This window comes from Schistocerca piceifrons, chromosome 11 (assembly GCF_021461385.2).
Source record: "Schistocerca piceifrons isolate TAMUIC-IGC-003096 chromosome 11, iqSchPice1.1, whole genome shotgun sequence".
Taxonomy (NCBI): Eukaryota; Metazoa; Arthropoda; class Insecta; order Orthoptera; family Acrididae; genus Schistocerca; species Schistocerca piceifrons.
This window is the reverse complement of record NC_060148.1, coordinates 67,492,195-67,510,398: the sequence shown is the minus strand read 5'-3', so window position 1 is coordinate 67,510,398 and position 18,204 is coordinate 67,492,195. Positions and strand designations below refer to the sequence as shown.

General features: G+C 38.5%; 1 protein-coding gene across 3 annotated transcripts in view; it reads left to right on the top strand.

Moving 5' to 3' along the window:
- The first annotated feature begins 2,960 nt into the window (after nucleotides 1-2,960).
- The window catches only part of LOC124720218 (L-galactose dehydrogenase-like), a 79,533-nt gene continuing 64,289 nt past the window's right edge, over nucleotides 2,961-18,204 (top strand). The window contains exons 1-2 of one of the 3 annotated variants that reach the window (XM_047245539.1): nucleotides 2,961-3,579; nucleotides 12,540-12,703. The gene's annotated coding sequence lies outside the window, so the exon portion shown is untranslated. Of the gene's footprint in view, nucleotides 3,580-12,539; nucleotides 12,704-15,347; nucleotides 15,493-18,204 lie in introns of those variants that run through there. The other 2 variants (XM_047245541.1, XM_047245540.1) reach the window with 2 other exon arrangements.

Below are 18,204 nucleotides of genomic sequence, written 5' to 3'. Positions count from 1 at the left end.
GATACTTTATGAACATCAAATGGGAGGACTTTGTATCAAACACTATGGTTCTTGAGAAGGCACAGATGCATAGTGTACAAGCCACCGTTATTGGTCACCAACTCAGATGGATTGGGTATATCCAGCAGACGAGAAACAAAAGACCTCCTCAACAAATTTTATACAGTGAAGTGAGCACAGGTAGATGGCCCCGCAGTGCTCCTCTGAAGTGCTACAAGGGCCAACTCAAGAAGAACATAGTGTGTGTAAACACTGACCCAAGTAATTGCTGCACCACAGCAGATCGTGAAAAAAGGTACACAATTACTTCAGCTGCTGTCTTACAATTTGAGCAGGAATGTCAGAGGCAGGAAAATGAGAAACAACAGAGATGCAAACTTCGCACAGCCTTGCCACGCCCTTCACCTGCTATTATGTGTCATGTATGTGGTTGCACGTTTCATGCCAGGATTGGTCTGCTAAGCTATCATAGGCATCTCCATCTCTGAATTGTCATGTAATAAAAGAAATTCAGGAGAAAAATGAAAACTCAAATGCGAGTATCAGCCGACGATGACGAATACTCGCATATGGGCCTTCCATACAGAACAAGTTAGATGACCCACACTCAAAGACAAGTGAGCCACTTTGATGCTATTCTTTACAATGCACTGCCAACATACATAAACAGGCTGGAGATGGAAATGGCTTTTAGATCCGAATTAAAATTATTTCTTGTTCAGAAGAGTTTGTATGCTGTAAATGAATAAGTTGGCTTATAGGATTACTAGACCCTCATTCATCACTGGGTACTTTTGATTCTGTTAACTGATGTAACATCAGCACTATGTTTGACTTTGCAAATAATGTTTCTGCTGTTGGTATTCCATTTTCTCTGTTTTGAGGTGCAATGCGGGTTAAATAGGCAGCTGTGGTCCGAATCACCTGAGAAAGGATCTGATGCTAACCTAATTCTGATGGTTACAGTATTGGCAAGTTTTTGTATGCTTGTACTTTACATATTTCAGCACTGCAATATAATGTGCTTTTGTGTTTTATTTTTTGAAGAATGTTTTAAATCAGAGTGTCATTTTTGGAAATATAGAAGTTTTACCTACATCATTGATTGACTTATTGTGCATTTTCAAACAATGGAAACTCCAAGTTAGAATATCAACAATATTAGGATAGGATAGACTGCTATGCACTGAAAGATGACCCACTGAGCTGCAGATATGCATAAAGAAGAGACTGTTACACATTATAGCTTTCAGCCAAAACCTTTTTCAGCAAAGAAATGGAGCTGCCAGTAGTAGCGGCCATGTGTGCATGAGGTATGCAGGAGAAGTCTTTGGCTGAACGCTACAATATGTAACTGTCTTTTCATTTTCCTTGTCTGGGGTCATTTTTATGGTGAGTAGCAATCTACCTTTTCATTAAATTATTGTTCACATTTCAGTAGCGTTTTTATTTTGAAATTTTCTTTATCATTTATTTACCGATTGTGCATGTTGCACACTCAATGTGGACGAGGTATTTTGTTATTCCCCTTGCAATCACATACCAAGTTAGGAGACCGACTCCAGTATTAATGTACTGTACTCGCATTCAGGAATGTGGTTTATACCCGCCCGGTAATCCTGAGTTGGGTTTTCCGTGGTTTCCCCTTGTAAGTAAGGTGAATGCTATGGTTCCTTTTATTAGACTATGGCAGATTTATTACCCTATCCTCATCTTATCCCATCCTACTTTGTAAATGTTTTATATGTATATATTATGTCTGTGTGTTTCTGACATGTCTCATATTATTGTACCAAATGATCTATGGACGAATATATATATATATATATATATATATATATATATATATATATATATATATATTTACAAAATCTAAAATTCTCATCTAGTCTTGTTTCACTTGCCCTATACTACTGGTAGACCGCTTGTACGTGTCAGCTACAGGATGAAATACACGAGCAACAAATTCTACTTCTACCTGATTTGCGTTATAGTACGAGTTTTTCTTTGTATCAGACTGTCATCACGGGCAGTTACTTCAGATAAGGTCAATATTCCACTGTAGCCGGGCAAATCAACTTGCATGCAAATGGTGCATTAATACGAATGGCTGAAATAACAGTGTTACAGACGAATAAGGCTGTAGCTGTGTTTGTTACCGTATTATGGAGTATTTCGAGTGTAACAATATTTCATTTTATAGAAGGAACCCGATCATAATTTCCATGGAGAAAAGGCGGAAATGAAACAGCTACTTCAAAACACTCTATACGGAATTCGTGTATAGCTACCATTGCCTCTTTTTACAACTTTGCAATTTTCTAAGGGTGCTTTAAATCATAAGGCATGGAAAGTGTTCCGACATATTTGTATTTTATTCCATGTAATTATTATGAAACTGCATGCTTCAGACGGCCACCAGACTATAACGATTTATAAAGGCAAAAAAGTAATAACAATTCTTCCGTGTGAGAAAAATAAGTTTAGAGCTGTCGGCGAGACTACCGCATTTCGCACAAATAGCATCGACCAGACGCAAAATCTTTTAAATTATCTTCCTCCGTGTACTCCAACAACAAATCACCAAAATACGGCTGTAAATGAACAGAATATTCACTTTCCAAATTCCAATACAATTATAATAATAACAATCACACTGCAATTATTTTACTTTTCTTTTTACGCATAAAGTCAAAGATAGCACTCATCATTGAACCTCCTTGGTGCTTATCGCTCACTAACATTCTCGTGCATCACCTAATTCACTTAATTATCCTTTTAGCACATAATAAATATTAACGTACGCAAAAAATAAAAGAAATTATAAACAACAGCCAGAATCGTATCCAGCGTGGGTACGATATTTAAAATGCCATAGTAGACTAAACAATCCAAAGTTATTATTTACAAACGTAATGAAACCTTTGACCCGTAAAGATCTATTTGTAAATACTAAATACGCTTGTTTGCTTTCCGGACGGCGGTGGTGTTCGGTGCTCTAGCGTTCCTGATTGGAAAAAGGGGTCAAGTAGGTGGCAGTGCTCTAAAATCACCGTTTCGTCAAAAGTTTACGTATCTGGGAATGGTATACTTGGAGGTGAAACTGTTCGTTTTGAGGGAGATACAGCCTCATGAGGAGTTCTTCTGGTCATTGAGGAAGAAGTTCGTCGAGAACGTAAAAAACAAAATAAAACACCTGCAGGAAGCCTTTTCATTAACTTACACACCCCGTGCTTTGTTTTGTAAGAAAGGATGGATCGGAAGATCATCGTTTACGAAAGTTTAGTAATACTGAGACAAAAATAATCCCTGTTCCCTTTTCCCATTCGATGTACTTACCTGTTGTTTATTTTCAAAGTATTTCAAAAAGTGTGTAGTTGTTGAATCTAGAGCACTGTAATTATTTTGAATGCTGCAAGTAGGTTCCACTTTTCCTATACATCGTTGTTTGTTGGTGGAATGATTATACGATTTTTAAATTTACATCGGGTGTATTTTTAATCTTTTGGTCTTGCGCTATGTACTTTCTTGATCTATAACAACTTGTTCTGCAAGGAAACACAACAACACATTTCAAAGGTGGGTAAACACATCAATTATTAATGCTTCTTGTCAGTTGAGTGGATAGATTATAGCATGTTGTATTTAAATTTCTAGGTAACAGAAATTTTAGTACCAAGCCCTACCTTACTCTCTCGAAAAGTAAATAAACAAGCACGCAAGCCTGGCTTCAAATTTTTCGACAGGTAACACGTATTTAGATCAGTACTCTTGCTCAAAATGACCAGTATCCAAAATCTTCATATAGCTCGATCTGTCCTTAAAATTTCAAATCCTGAAATAATGCACTTATGATTTCTTTCAATTTTCTCTGTACATATTTCATATGCTGTATGTCTTTCCCCTGTACGCAATGCATTTTCTGCAGAACACCGATATCCTGGAAACGAAGTATATCCAAAACAACAGAATATGTGAGAGTGATTTCTCTTCCTTGTGCTTGACTATTGATGTAAGCATTATGCCTCAAATCACAGTTGAAATCACTTTTTCATTATGAAACTAGGATAAGCAAATGCTGGTAACAGAGATTAGTGGGAATACAAAGCGATGCTCTATGTGTGAAGTTCCTGTGTATCCAGATGATAATACACTGATGAGGCCCCAGCATGTTGTCCAAAAAGCTCAATTCTCCGTGCTTTGCACTCAGAAATCTCTCTCACTGTGTTGAACTGCAAGCAAGTTTGGCAGCATACCGTGCCTTGCAGTTAAGTTGGAAATGTGTTTGGTCTACAGAAGCATGCAACGAGAGTATTGTGTAAAGATGATGGTAAAACATCTTGCAGGAGCCTGTTCAGGGACATATGAATGTTACATATTTATGTAGATAACCCGGCTAAAGTTTACAGTGGGTCCCCCATACACAGATGTTGACAACACCTATGCGCGTTTGATTTAGAGAAAATGTTTTTTTTACTTTCGACAATAAAAACTGATCACTTATCTTCACCCATCCATCTCCCTAGTACCATGTTTTACTTAAAGAAATTAAACATTGATTCACAGTTCGGCTGTTCAACTATCTTAGATTTCCCTGACAGTCCTTTGTAAAGTTTTACCGATAACCCTAATGGTATTTTTGATTAATAAAAAGATTTAATCCTGGATGAACTCAGAATTTGCAATCACAATATTAGACGTAGAATTAATTTTCATTAGACTAGGCTTCTGTGTCTACGTATGAGAATATATAGTTTTATACTTGGGCAAAAAAAATTTTGTAACAGGTTATGATTTGACATAGTGCAGACAATTGAAAATCCCCAAATATATTAAAAAAATAAAATAAAAAAGTATCTCATAAGCCACTGCATCTTAAATTTATCAGGATACTATGACTGAGGAATGTAAATTCCAGATTACTTTCATTTTTGTATTAAGAGTTCAACACTTAGCAAATTCCTTGAAAGAGTAATTCTAGACAAAATGGAATCTTTCTTCTGTTCATGCAACATACTAAAGAACTCGCAGCATGGGTTCCGAAAAGGGTGATCCACAAGCAACAGTAGTGATGATTGTTTTTTAATATATTGCGATACGGACTTGATAAAAGAAACAAAGTCATTGGAACTTTTCTAGATTTGTCTAAGGCCTTTGATTCTGTGAGCACAGTATTAGCACTAAATTTCGTAAGACAGATTACTGAACTGTGTTGTAAGACATAAATGTCTCATAATGAATAAACTAACACTGAACAAGGAAAAGACTGTTGTAATGATGTTCATGTTAAATTATAACCAGTCTATTATTGAATCACTGTCTACATTTGAAACATTCGATGATCTTGTTTTTACACATTGTGATTGATAGTCATCTTACATGGAAAGACCATATCAGCTACACTGTGAAAAGATTAGTTGCTGAAGTCTCAAATATAACAATTCCTCCTATCCTTAAACAAGTGCACTACAGATTATTCAAGTCACATGTGCAATATGGGATGGATATTTGGGGTAAGGCACCCACAGTCTACATGGAGAGGATGTTCAGGATTCAAAAGAGAGCAGTTAGTGCTATTGCTAACATAAGGAAATGCCAGTTATGTAGTGAATAATTTAAAAAATATAATTTACTGACTATGTATTCATTGTATATCTGTTGGACTATTATGTTGTGAAAGAGAATTGATGAACTAATCATGGTGAATAGATAATGCCATTATATAACAACAAAAACAATCAATTATTGACAAAAATCAAACAATGGAAAATCCAGGATGGAATGTAACAATATTCTCGGAAGGAACGTTCCTACTTACCATATAGCGGAGATGCTGAGTCGCAGATAGGCACAACAAAAAGATTTTCACACTTAAAGCTTTCGGCAAATGACCTTTGTCAACAACAACAACAACACACACACACACACACACACACACACACACACACACACACACGACTGCAGTCTCAGGCAACACACACGTAAAACAGTTGTAACTGCAAGCTTTCGGAGCCAGTGGCTCCTTCTTCAGGCAGAAGAGTTGAAGGGGAAGGAAGAAGGGTAAGGGAAAATGACTGGAGAGGTCTAGGAAAAGGGGTAGATTTCGGAAAAGTCACCCAGAACCATGGGGTGAGGGGAGACATACCATACCAGATGAGAAGGGAAGGGGATGTTCAGAATTCAAAAGAGAGCAGTTAATATTATTACTAACATATCCCTTCTCATCCCATACGGTAACTCTCCCCTGAACCGCAGTTCTGGGTGACTTTCCCAAAATCTTCCCCTTTTCCTAGACCTCTTCAGTCTTTTTTCCTTCACCCTTCTTCCTTCTGCCTGAAGAAGGAGCCACTGGCTCCAAAAGCTTGCCAATTACAACCGTCTTTTATGTGTGTGTTCTGCCGCCACTTGGTGAGTAGATTTTTTTATGCAGATAATGTAATTTGATAGATGAAAAAATCTACTCACCAATTGGTGACAGGAGAATGTACATATAAAAGGTATAAAAAATAACAAGCTTCCGAACCCAGGCACTCCTTCTTTTGGCAGAATGGTTGAAGGGCAAGGAAGAGAGGAAGAAAAAGGACTGTCGAGGTTTAGGAAAAAGTTTAGAGTTTGGAAAAATCACCCAGGACCCCGGGTCAGGGTAACTTACCAGACAGGATGAAAAGGGTAGACTGATTGTTGGGGGCTGCACTGGACGTGATTTGAAAACCTGAGAGCTTAAAAGCGGTAGTGAAGGTAAAATAAGAGAGATAAGCTAAATGCAGTGTATGTGAAAGAAGTGGGAGAGGGACTGTTGGAAATAGATTGGTCAGAAACAAAAGGTGTAGAAAACTCAAAGGGAGTTGAGAAAGGAATAGTTACTGTGAATAAATGCTGGGACTGAAGAAATTAATGTAACATAAGGGCAGGTGGGTGGTGAGAGTCAAAGACATGTAGCACCAGTTTCCACCTGCAGAATTCTTAGAAACTGGTTGGCCGGAAAATCCAAATGGCACATGGTGAAATGGGTACCGAGGTCACAACTATCATGTGGTAGGACATGGTCTGTATACACCCTGTGCCTATACCCATTCACCCTAACTGATAGCTTCCTGGTAGTCAAGCCAATGTAAAAGACGGAACAGTGTTTTCTTAACTGTTGGTACATGATGTGTGTCGTTTCACAGGTGTGTCTCCCCTTGATAGTATATGTTTTGACAGTTACAGGGCTGGTATACAGGTGGTGGTATGAGGATGCATAGGCAAGTGGGGGCGGGTCACAGGGGTGGGAGACGTCGGGTAAGGAGAGGGGTGCAGAAGGAGCATATGGTCTGACAAGGAGATTGTGAAGGTGACGAAAAGTTATTATAGGTGTGGTGGGCAAAGTCTCGGAAAGAATGAACCTCATTTCTGGGCATAATTCTCGGAGGTCGTAGACTTGTCGAAGTAGCTGATTAATACATTCAAGACCATGGTCTAACTTGTTTATCGGAGGGATCAGCAGCAGGTACCAGCATTGGATGTGATGGTCTGGGAAATCTGCTTTTGAACTAGGCTGGTGGTGTAATTATGTCCACTGGAGGCTGAGGAGAGAATGGAGGTGTATTGCTGTAAATTGTCTGAGTCTGAACAAATACGGTGCCTCAGATGCATGGGAGGGAACATTTGACATAGAAAGGATGGGAACTGTCAAAATGTTAGTGGGCATAATGTGAACAGAAGTGTGGCTGACCTTTGTTGAGGATGAGATCAACTGCGAGGTAACTGGTCATGTGAAATTTAATTGGGAGAAGTATTTAGAAACTGTATTTAGAGATTCCTTTTCCTTCACCCCTCTTCGTCCCCTCCTGCCAGAAAAAGGAGCCACTGACTCTGAAAGCTTGCAGATTTTCTTAATGTTCAAATGTGTGTGTTCTCCTGCTGCCATTTAGTGAGTAATAAAAGAACACCGATTATGGTCCACATGAAGCTGGAAGACAGTTTATAATAAGTAGCCAATTAATGTAAAGCAACTCCAGATAAATGTCTTTAAGGCAAACCGAAACAGTTGTTAATTGAAAGATGTTTATACTTATTCAAAGATTTCTGAGCTCCATTATTGACAATTGTACTTTAGTATACTGCAGTACATAAATGGTGGTAAATGTTTATATAACAGTATGAAAAGTGCTGTTGTATACAGTATATTCATGTACATGGCGTGATATTGTAAAAATACTAAAAAATGACAATTTCCAAAACTATCAAGTTACTATGAACAAATAAAGATTATTAAGGTAGGAGCAGCAGTGCTTTTTCAAAGTAATCTAGAGGTAATTATCATGATTTTTTATAGTTTTAGTGGATCTGTGCTAGTCATAGTCTGTTGTCAGAATACTTCACAGAAGTAGTTAGCACTGGTTGCTTCTGTCTACTAATGTATAATTTCACTAATTTGAAATCCCTGAAGGTCCTCCTCCTTGATGATGTTGACAGAAACAGTATGGATTGGCTTCAGAACAGACAGTCATCATAGTGTTACACAAGTTTCTACAATCAATAATTACTTTTATAGTCGCAATCCAGAGAGATGCTATGAAATTCACCTAGAGGCTAGCATACATGGGGCAACGTAAATAATAAACAATAAATATACGAATATAATAGAGGGAAACATTCCACATGGGAAAAATATATCTAAAAACAAAGATGATGTGACTTACCGAACGAAAGTGCTGGCAGGTCGACAGACACACAAACAAACACAAACAGAATTTCGTGTGTATGTTTGTGTTTGTTTGTGTGTCTGTCGACCTGCCAGCACTTTCGTTCGGTAAGTCACATCATCTTTGTTTTTAAACAATAAATATATTATGACAACTTAAAGTCAATCTCTCTCTCTCTCTCTCTCTCTCTCTCTCTCTCTCTCTCTTAAGACAGATAAAATAAAAATAAAAATTAAATAAACTGCCAAGTCTCATCTTGCCTCCTTCCATCTTCTAACAAAAAGTATCACTTTCTCCACTCTGTAAATTACCTACAGTACCCTTCTGCACTTTACCTTTTGATGCAAAGATTGTATCTGTCCGCTATCTGCCATTCCAAGTAGCACTTGCAATGTCTTCCTCAATGCTGTTTTTAAACTCGCTTTCTTTCTCTCTTCATGGTCCACATTTGTCACCCACACTACTGCCGCTCATCGGACTAACTACATCTGCCCGCACTCCCCAGTGCTGTCAAAACACTTTTTGACTTCTTATTCTCTTAACTCGTTGTCTCTGCAGCTCCAATTAGCTACTCGGTTCCCAAGCCACCTCCTGCTGCTATGCTAGGTTCTCCCATGTGAATTTCCAATATATCAGTCAGCCAGAGACAACAGATATCTCTTTAGAAAAATGGAGCAACACTTTTGCCAGTATAAAACACACACATGATTGATGTTCTTGGAGCCACTATTGTTCCATAATTACTCTGGCATCACAAAGGCTTCGTAGTAAGCATTACTGTGTGCAGGTCAACTTTACTGTTTGCTCTTGTACCTGATTACGTAGGCAAGCCTCCCTTCTGATTTTATTATAGTATTTTACTGTAAAATACACACCTCTTTCAGTGGGTACCATTACTCTCCCTATGGCCAAAGCGCATCTGCTATGTGTAGCAAGTTTACCCCATTGGGCAGGTAAGGAGGCATCGTACTAAACCCTTGTTGGACCAGTATTTCAACACTTGAGTATTGCTCACCAGTCTGAGATCTGTACCAGATAGGATTGGTAGAGGAAATACAAAAGATCCAAAGAAGAATAGTATTTTCCTCCCAGGTTCATTTAATAAGTACACTAGTGTCAGAGAGATTCTCATCTAACTCCGATAGTAGACACTAAAAGAGAGGTGTTGTGCATCATGCTGTAGTTTACTGCTAAAACTCCGAAGGTGTGTTTTTCGCTGGCCACTGTGGCAGAGAGTTTCTAGGCGCTCCAGTCCGGAACCGTGCTGCTGCTACGGTTGCAGGTTTGAATCCTGCCTCAGACATGGATGTGTGTGATGTCCTTTGGTTGGTTAGGTTTAAGTAATTCCAAGTCTAGGGGACTGATGACCTCAGATGTTAAGTCCCTTAGTGCTTAGAGCCATTTGAATTTGTATGTTTTCCTATGAGAGTCAACCAATATATCACATCCTTCTATGTATATCTCGCTAAAAGAAGTGGGTTAAGTTTCAATCGAACACAAAGGACTCTCCACTACACACTATGATGTGACTTACACTTTTATTCTAAACGTGCCTCTGTCAATTGTTCGTTATCATCTTTTGTTTTTTCTATGTATCTTCTTTATTGACCCTTTGAATCCAGCTTGTGGAAAACTTCTTTTGTCAAAGATACTTGAGTACCTATTTGGTTAATGTGTTGTCATAAATTCCATGTATATGGTCAGATATGACACTCCTCTTTCATATTTGACTTCCTGATACACTATGTGATCAAAAGTATTCGGACACCCCCAAAAACATATGTTTTTCATATTAGGTGCATTGTGCTGCCACCTACTGCCAGGTACTCCATATCAGTGACTTCAGCGGTCATTAGACATTGTGAGAGAGCAGAATGGGACACTCCGCGGAACTCACAGACTTTGAACATGGTCAGGTGATTGGGTGTCACTTGTGTCATACGTCTGTACGCGAGATTTCCACACTCCTAAACATCCCTAGGTCCACTGTTTCCAATGTGATAGTGAAGTGGAAATGTGAAGGGACACATGCAGCACAAAACCGTACAGGTCGACCTCGTCTGTTGACTGACAGAGACTGCCAACAGTTGAAGAGGCTCGTAATGTCTAATAGGCAGACATCAATCCAGACCGTCACACAGAAATTCCAAACTGCATCAGGATCCACTGCAAGTACTATGACAATTAGGCGAGAGGTGAGAAAACTTGGATTTTATGGTCGAGCGGCTGCTCATAAGCCACACATCATGCTGGTAAATGCCAAACGATGCCTTGCTTGGTGTAAGAAGTGTAAACATTGGACAATTGAACAGTGGAAAAACATTGTGTGGAGTGACGAATCACAGTACACAATGTGGTGATCTGGTGGCAGGGTGTGGGATTGTGAATGGCCGGTGAATGTCATCTGCCAGCGTGTGTAGTGTCAACAGTAAAATTCAGAGGCGGTGGTTTTATGGTGTGGTGTTTTTCATTGAAGGGCACTTGCACCCCTTGTTGTTTTGTGTGGCACTATCAGAGCACAGGCCTACATTGATGTTATAAGCACCTTACTTCCAACTATTGAAGAGCAATTTGGGGATTGTGAATGCATCTTTCAACACGATCGAGCACCTGTTCATAATGCATGGCCTGTGGTGAAGCGGTTGCATGATGATAACACCCCTGTAATGGACTGGCCTGCACAGAGTCCTGATCTGAATCCTACAGAACACCTTTGGGATGTTTTGGAATGCCGAGTTTGTGCCAGGCATCACCAACCGACCTCGATACCTCTCCTCAGTGAAGTCTAAGGATGGGCCAACGCCATATTGAATTCCAGTATTACCGACGGAGGGCACCAGCAACTTGTAAAGTCATTTTCAGTCAGGTGTCCGGATACTTTTGATCACGTAATGTACATTCCAACATTGTGTTCTCATTTCCAGGAGCCAGTTTTGTGTAGTGAATCCAGTATTTTCCTTACAATTCTTCTCTCCACTGTTTCTAGATTATCGAACTTGTAATTCAGTATCAGGCAGTAACTGGAATATAGCCGCTGTGGTTTCAACAGTGTATTGTCATGCTTTACTTAATCTTGTTAAATAAGCGTTCCTCACCATATTGTCTTGTGGAGCATTCCTCTCTAGAAAAATTTTTGAAACCAATTCTGTAATTATTTTTCCCAAATATGTGATTTCTTTTTCCTTTCTTAATTTGATCAATGTTTGTTAGTAAACATTTTGCAGACAGTGTACATGCAACTCTGTGCTTTCTCCCCAGTCATTACTGTATTATTACTCAGCACATATATTTATTATTCATTTAATCCATTTGACATGATTCATGGTTGAATAGTAATGTCACCATGTCATTGTGGGATAAGAAAATAAATACATAAATAGATTTGATTTCTTTTAGATAAAATTATGGTAAAACCCTTTTAATTGTGGCTGGTTTCAGACATATATGTTAATCTTCAGAAGCTACAGTTACAAAAAGAGAAAAGAAATCATTACATTACCTGTTAATGGAATTAACAAAAGATTTCTAAAAAGTAGTGTTTTAAGGTAGAAATTTTCACTATTTTCTCTATTGTTCCTGAAGATGGACAATGTATGGCACAAACCACTCACAACTGAAAATATGTTGTTACTGTTGGCTCTAAAACAAATGAAAAGAGTGGTTAGTATACATACACATGGATGAGGTGGTAGCATGTGCAAATAAATAACTTGTAAATTTGTAAGTCTGTATCATTGTGAACAATGTGGAACAAGTGGCAGTTGATCTCCTAAAAGCAGTGTGCAGATAGGATGTGCACATGATGTGAGATATACCATGATTTGTTTCCCATGATGAATTTTTCTATTTCAGGCAATATATCTGCAGGTTCCCTTGGACATAATAGAGAAAATGAAAATCAGTTTTGACTCTGATTCTGGAAGAAGCCAGACAGGAAGCTGCCCTGTGGTCACTGCTAATTGAATCAGCCGGTTGCAAATACAGCAGCAAAATGGCATTTCTGCAATGGACATAATGTGAGTAGAAAACCATTCTTAAAATATATCGTAATTTGAGGCATACAAACCTCTGTTCAGAAAGTAATGAGATGAAACTGAAAGAGAAAATGACAACCTACAACCACAGTCTGAAAGTCGCCTTGTGATGTGTAGTGAAGGGTATCTCTGGTACCACTCTTAATTCCACTATTCCCTGTCCCATTCGCAGATCATTCGTGGGAAGGACGACTGTTGAGCTCCAGTTTTCTCGGTTATTGTTCTGGAAGGTTTATCTTGAAATGTGCAATCTCAGAATTTTAACAGCAAACCTTTCTGTAATGTATAGCGCCTCTATTGTGGCATCTGCCAGTGGAGTTTGAAGAGCATCAGTGTAATACTTCGCTGTCTAATAAACGAACCTCTGACAAAACATGCTGCCCTGCTTTGAAAATTCTCTACTTTTCCTTTGATATTATCTATGTAGGATCCCAAACTGATGGGCAGGATTCAAGAATCACACAAATAAAAGTTCTGTAACCTCATCTTTGCAGATGAATTATGATTTTTAAGAATTCTTGCAGTAAATTCCAATCTGGCATCCACTTTGTTGTTGTTGCTGTATGTTTGTTTAGAGTGCTCAGCATCACGGTCATTGGTGCCCTTACAAATACCACAGCAGACGAGTAGGGTTAAAACATAAAATAGAGATGTGCTAATGAGTTACATAAGATCAGACTTGCTCTCATGCACTCATCATCACATTAGCACACATGGTCGCTGCTAACAGTACAAAATTGAAAACCAGTACATAAGGACCATTACAATATATTTACTAGACCAGAAATACCATGGAGAAGCAAGTCAAGAACAAATGGTCACCAATTGATAAATTGATATTCAAACTTTTTGATTGTTACATTTTTTTGGACATCTTTTGTCAATTGTGTAATCAAAAAGGGATAGTTTGTTCTATTCACTCATGTTTACCTTCCTTTCAATTAAAATATTTGTGGATGTTGTTGTTGTCTTCAGTCCTGAGACTGGTTTGATGCAGCTCTCCATGCTACTCTATCCTGTGCAAGCCTCTTCATCTCCCAGTACCTACTGCAGCCTACATCCTTCTGAATCTGCTTAGTGTATTAGTCTCTTGGATATTATCAAGATACCATTTTAACAACTCATGGTTGGAAAATACTCACAAGAATCCTTTACAGAATAATTGAAAAAACTGGTAGAAGCTGACCTCAGTGAAGATCAGTTTTGATTCTAGAGAAATGTAGGAACATGTGAGGCAATACTTAACCTACAACTTATCTTAGAAACATGTTAAGCAAAGGGAAACCTATGTTTATGGCATTTGCACCTAGAGAAAGCTTTTGACAGTGGTGACTGGAATGCTCTCTTTGAAATTCTGAGGATAACAGAGATAAAATAGTGAGCAAAATGCTATTTACCACTTGTACAGAAACCAGATGGCAATTATATGAGTGAAGGGGCGTGAAAGGGAAGCAGTTGTTGAGAGGGGCGGGCATGAGACAGGGTTGCAGCATATCGCCAATGTTATTCAATGTTTACACTGTGCAAGCAGTAGATGAAACAAAAGAAAAATTTGGAGTAGGTATCAAATTTCAGATTTGCTGATGATGATGTAATTCTTTCAGAGGCAGCAAAACACTTGGGAGATCAGTTGAAATGAATGGACAGTGTCTTGAAAGGAGGATATATGATGAACATCAACAAAAGCAAAACAAGGACAATGGAATGTAGTTGAATTAAGTCAGGTGTTGCTGAGAGAATTAGATTAGGATACGAGCCACTTAAAGTAGTAGATGAGTTTTGCTGTATGGTCAACAAAATAACTAATGAGGGCTCAATTGGAGAGTATATAAAATGTAGAATGTAAATGGCAAGAAATGCATTTCTGAAGAAGAGAAATTTGTTAACATCATATACATAGTATTAGGAAGTCTTCTCTGAAGATATTTGTATGGGGTGTAGCCATGTCTGCAAGTGTATCATTGGACAATAAACAGTTTAGACAAGAAGAGAATAGAAGCTTTTGAAATGTGGTCCTACAGAAGAATGCTGAAGATTAGATGGGTAGATCACATAACTAATGACATGATACTAAATAGAAATGGGAAGAAAAGAACTTTGTGGCACAAACTAACTAGAAGGAGTGATCAGCTGATAAGACACATTCTGTAACATCAAAGAATCACCTAGTTTATATTTGGAGATAAAAATTGTAGAGGGAGCCCAAGAGAGGAATACAGTAAGCAGAGTGAGAAGGATGCAAGTTGCAGTAGTTATTTAGAGGTGAAGAGGCTTGCACAAAGTAGAGGAGCATCAAACCAGTCATTGGACTGAAGACCACAACAACATAACTGTGTGTCCCAAAACTGCAAGCAGAATGTCCATCCCCATGCATTGCGCCCACCCCTAACCGTGTGTTTCTCCCGGGTGGCCCTCCAATACCTCTGCATGAAGTATGGTGGTCAGTTTGTCTTCTCCAATATTACATTGAGATTTTCAATGTCTGCATCCTTGAAACAATGTTTGTTCTTGCAAACAGATGGTGTGTGTGTTTGAAATACTGTGTTACGTAACTGGTAATCTCCTGGTAGCATTAGTGTGGCATTTCTATTCACCGATCCGTCCTGTGCCCTCTTACATCATCATTCACAGATCAGGTTCAAGGATGAGCTGCTATCTGCAGATATGCTGTCCAGTTGCCCGATTTAGCAGACCCATGGTATCACACCACGCAGTTCGGTAGCCGGAACATTGCATAGTGAGTGGACCAACTTGTGGCTCAAAACTCTAAGGTTAGGTTTTTCCTTTCTATAATATACTACGAATCCCAGGAGAGGAGAAAAGAGTAGTTACTGTGAAGAAATGCTACTCCTTTCTTGACTCCACTATAGTTTTCTACATCTTTTATTTTCTGACTTGTCTGTTTTTTGCAATCCTCCCTCCTTCCTGTGTTTCATACAATGCACTTAGCTTTTCACTCTTATTAACTCATGCACGACGTCTTAGTAGTAATCTCTGTGTTGCATATTACCCTGTCTTCCACCTTTAAGCTCTCAGGTTTTCAAATCTCGACCGGGGCAGTCCCCAACAATCAGTCTTTCCTTCTCCTACCGTCTGGTAAGTCTCCCCTGACCTGGGTTTTTGGGTGACTTTCCTGAACTGTACCTGTTTCCGTAAACCGATCCAGTCCTTTTCCTTCACCTTGCTTCTTGCTTCCTTACCCTTCAACTGCTGTGTGTGTGTGTGTGTGTGTGTGTGTGTGTGTGTGTGTGTGTGTGTGTGTGTGTGTGTGTGGTGAGCAGATTTTTTTATCTATTTATTTACATTATAGTATCAATAATTGGTTATTTTTGTTGTTTAGTTGATGTCGAGGATATAAGACGGTAGTTTTGTGGATGTGCCTTTTTCCAAAATCTGGACACAGTTTTTTTTGTTAGAGGGATCTAAGATAAGTTATAGTTAGAAGAGGGGCTAACTCAGCTGCAATTCAGTATAGAATCTGACAGGGATTCCACTGGGGCCTGTAGCGTTATTCAGTTTAAACAATTTCAGCTGCTTCTCACCACCACTGACACTAATACTTATTTCATTCATCTTTTCAGTGGTACGAGGAATAAACTGGGACAATTCTTCTTGGTTTTCCTTTGTAAAGGAACATTTGAAAACAGAGTTAATCATTTCAACTTGTGCTTTGCTACCCTCAATTTCACTTCCTGTCTCATTCGCAAGGGACTGGACTCTAACTTTCATGCCACTAACAGCCTTTACGTATGACCAGAATTTCTTTGGGTTCTGTGAAAGATCACATGACAATATTCTGCTACAGTAGTCATTGAGGGCATCAGCCATTGCTCTCTTGATAGCCAAACATGTTTCATCTATAGCCGTACACTTTGTTTTACACCTATTATGCAGTAATCTGTTTCTTTAGAAGTTTCTTTACAGTGACTATATACCATGGAGGTTCCTTCTATATGCTCTTGCCCTGTGCTGAACGTTTCAAGTTCCTTATTGAGATATGACATTACTGATTTTTTATCTAGTTTGCTCAACATGTATATCTTTGTTTGTTTTTAATTCTCCTTTGTACTTTGGTAATCACTGTTGCCACAACCATGTTGTGGTCACTGATACCAGTTTCGATGTGGACACCCCCTAATAGGTCAGGTCTATTTGTCACCATTAGATCCAGTATATTTCTATAATGAATAGGGTCCCTAACTATCTGTTCTAGGTAGTTTTCAGAGAAGGCGTTTAGTAAAGCTTCACAGTATGTCTTTATCATGCCGACCACAAACAAAACTCTCATTTTCCACTTGATTTTTGGATGATTACTGTCTGATTGGGGTGATTATGTTCGAGTGAACTGAAGTTTTCTCTAAAGTGTACGGTTACATCAGGAGATAAGTCTGGTGTGTAACAAAAGGATCCAGTTATCATTTTATATCCGCCCCTGATACTGAGTCTTGTCCAAACAATCTCACATGTGGCCTCAATTTCTATCTTGGTGGATTTGAACTTCTTGTTTACCGCAACAAATACACCACCTCCATTTCCCATTTGCCTGTCCTTTCCGTATACACTTAAATTTTCTCAAAAAACCTCACTGCTATCAATTTAAAGTTTCAACCAGCTTCCTGTACCTAGTATTATATGAGTTTCACTGCTTTTCAGGAGTGCTTCAAACTCTGACATTTTGTTGGGAATGCTTCAGCAGTTAACCATTAGAATTTTAATACTCTCCGTTGTGAGAGGCATTTCTTTTGATCTTACACTGATACTTCTCAGTGTCATACAGCTGTTGTTATCTGGATTGGATGGACAGTTGCCTAATCTAAAAAATCTTTGTGGGCACCCCACAGACTGTCAGCTACCTAAGTAGCAGCCTCTGATGTGTAGTGCAGACCTGACCTATTTAGGAGGACCCTGCAATTCTCAACTCTGTTGTTGAATTGTGTATTAGAAACTGTAAAAACTGAATCTTACTGTGATTTAGCATTGATTTGTTTCCTACAAGTTCAGTACTTGAAAGATTGCATGTTTTACACTCAGTATCCTTCACTACCAAACTAGTGACATCAGCAAACAAAAATATTTTGGAATCAACTGTCATATTAGGAGGCTTATAATTTATATAGGAGGCACTGACAATGATGAGGGCACAAAGAACAGAAACAAAGTCTTAAGAAAAATAGATGTTTGTAATAATCAAATTTATAGACACATACCACTACTATAAGAGGTCTGAATTCTTTTTTAACCGAGTCTGCACATCCTATACTGACTAGGAAAAAAATAATGTACCCACTATATGTTATGAAATATTACTTAATATTTAAGATTATATTTATTGTTAATGTTAGTTCACTAAATTTCCATTTGTAAGCTATTAACAAAAACATCTTTTGCATTTTTAGAGTTTGTAATTAATGTGAAACCTGAATCAGAACATAAAGAACAGAGAGTAAACACACACACACACACACACACACACACACACACAC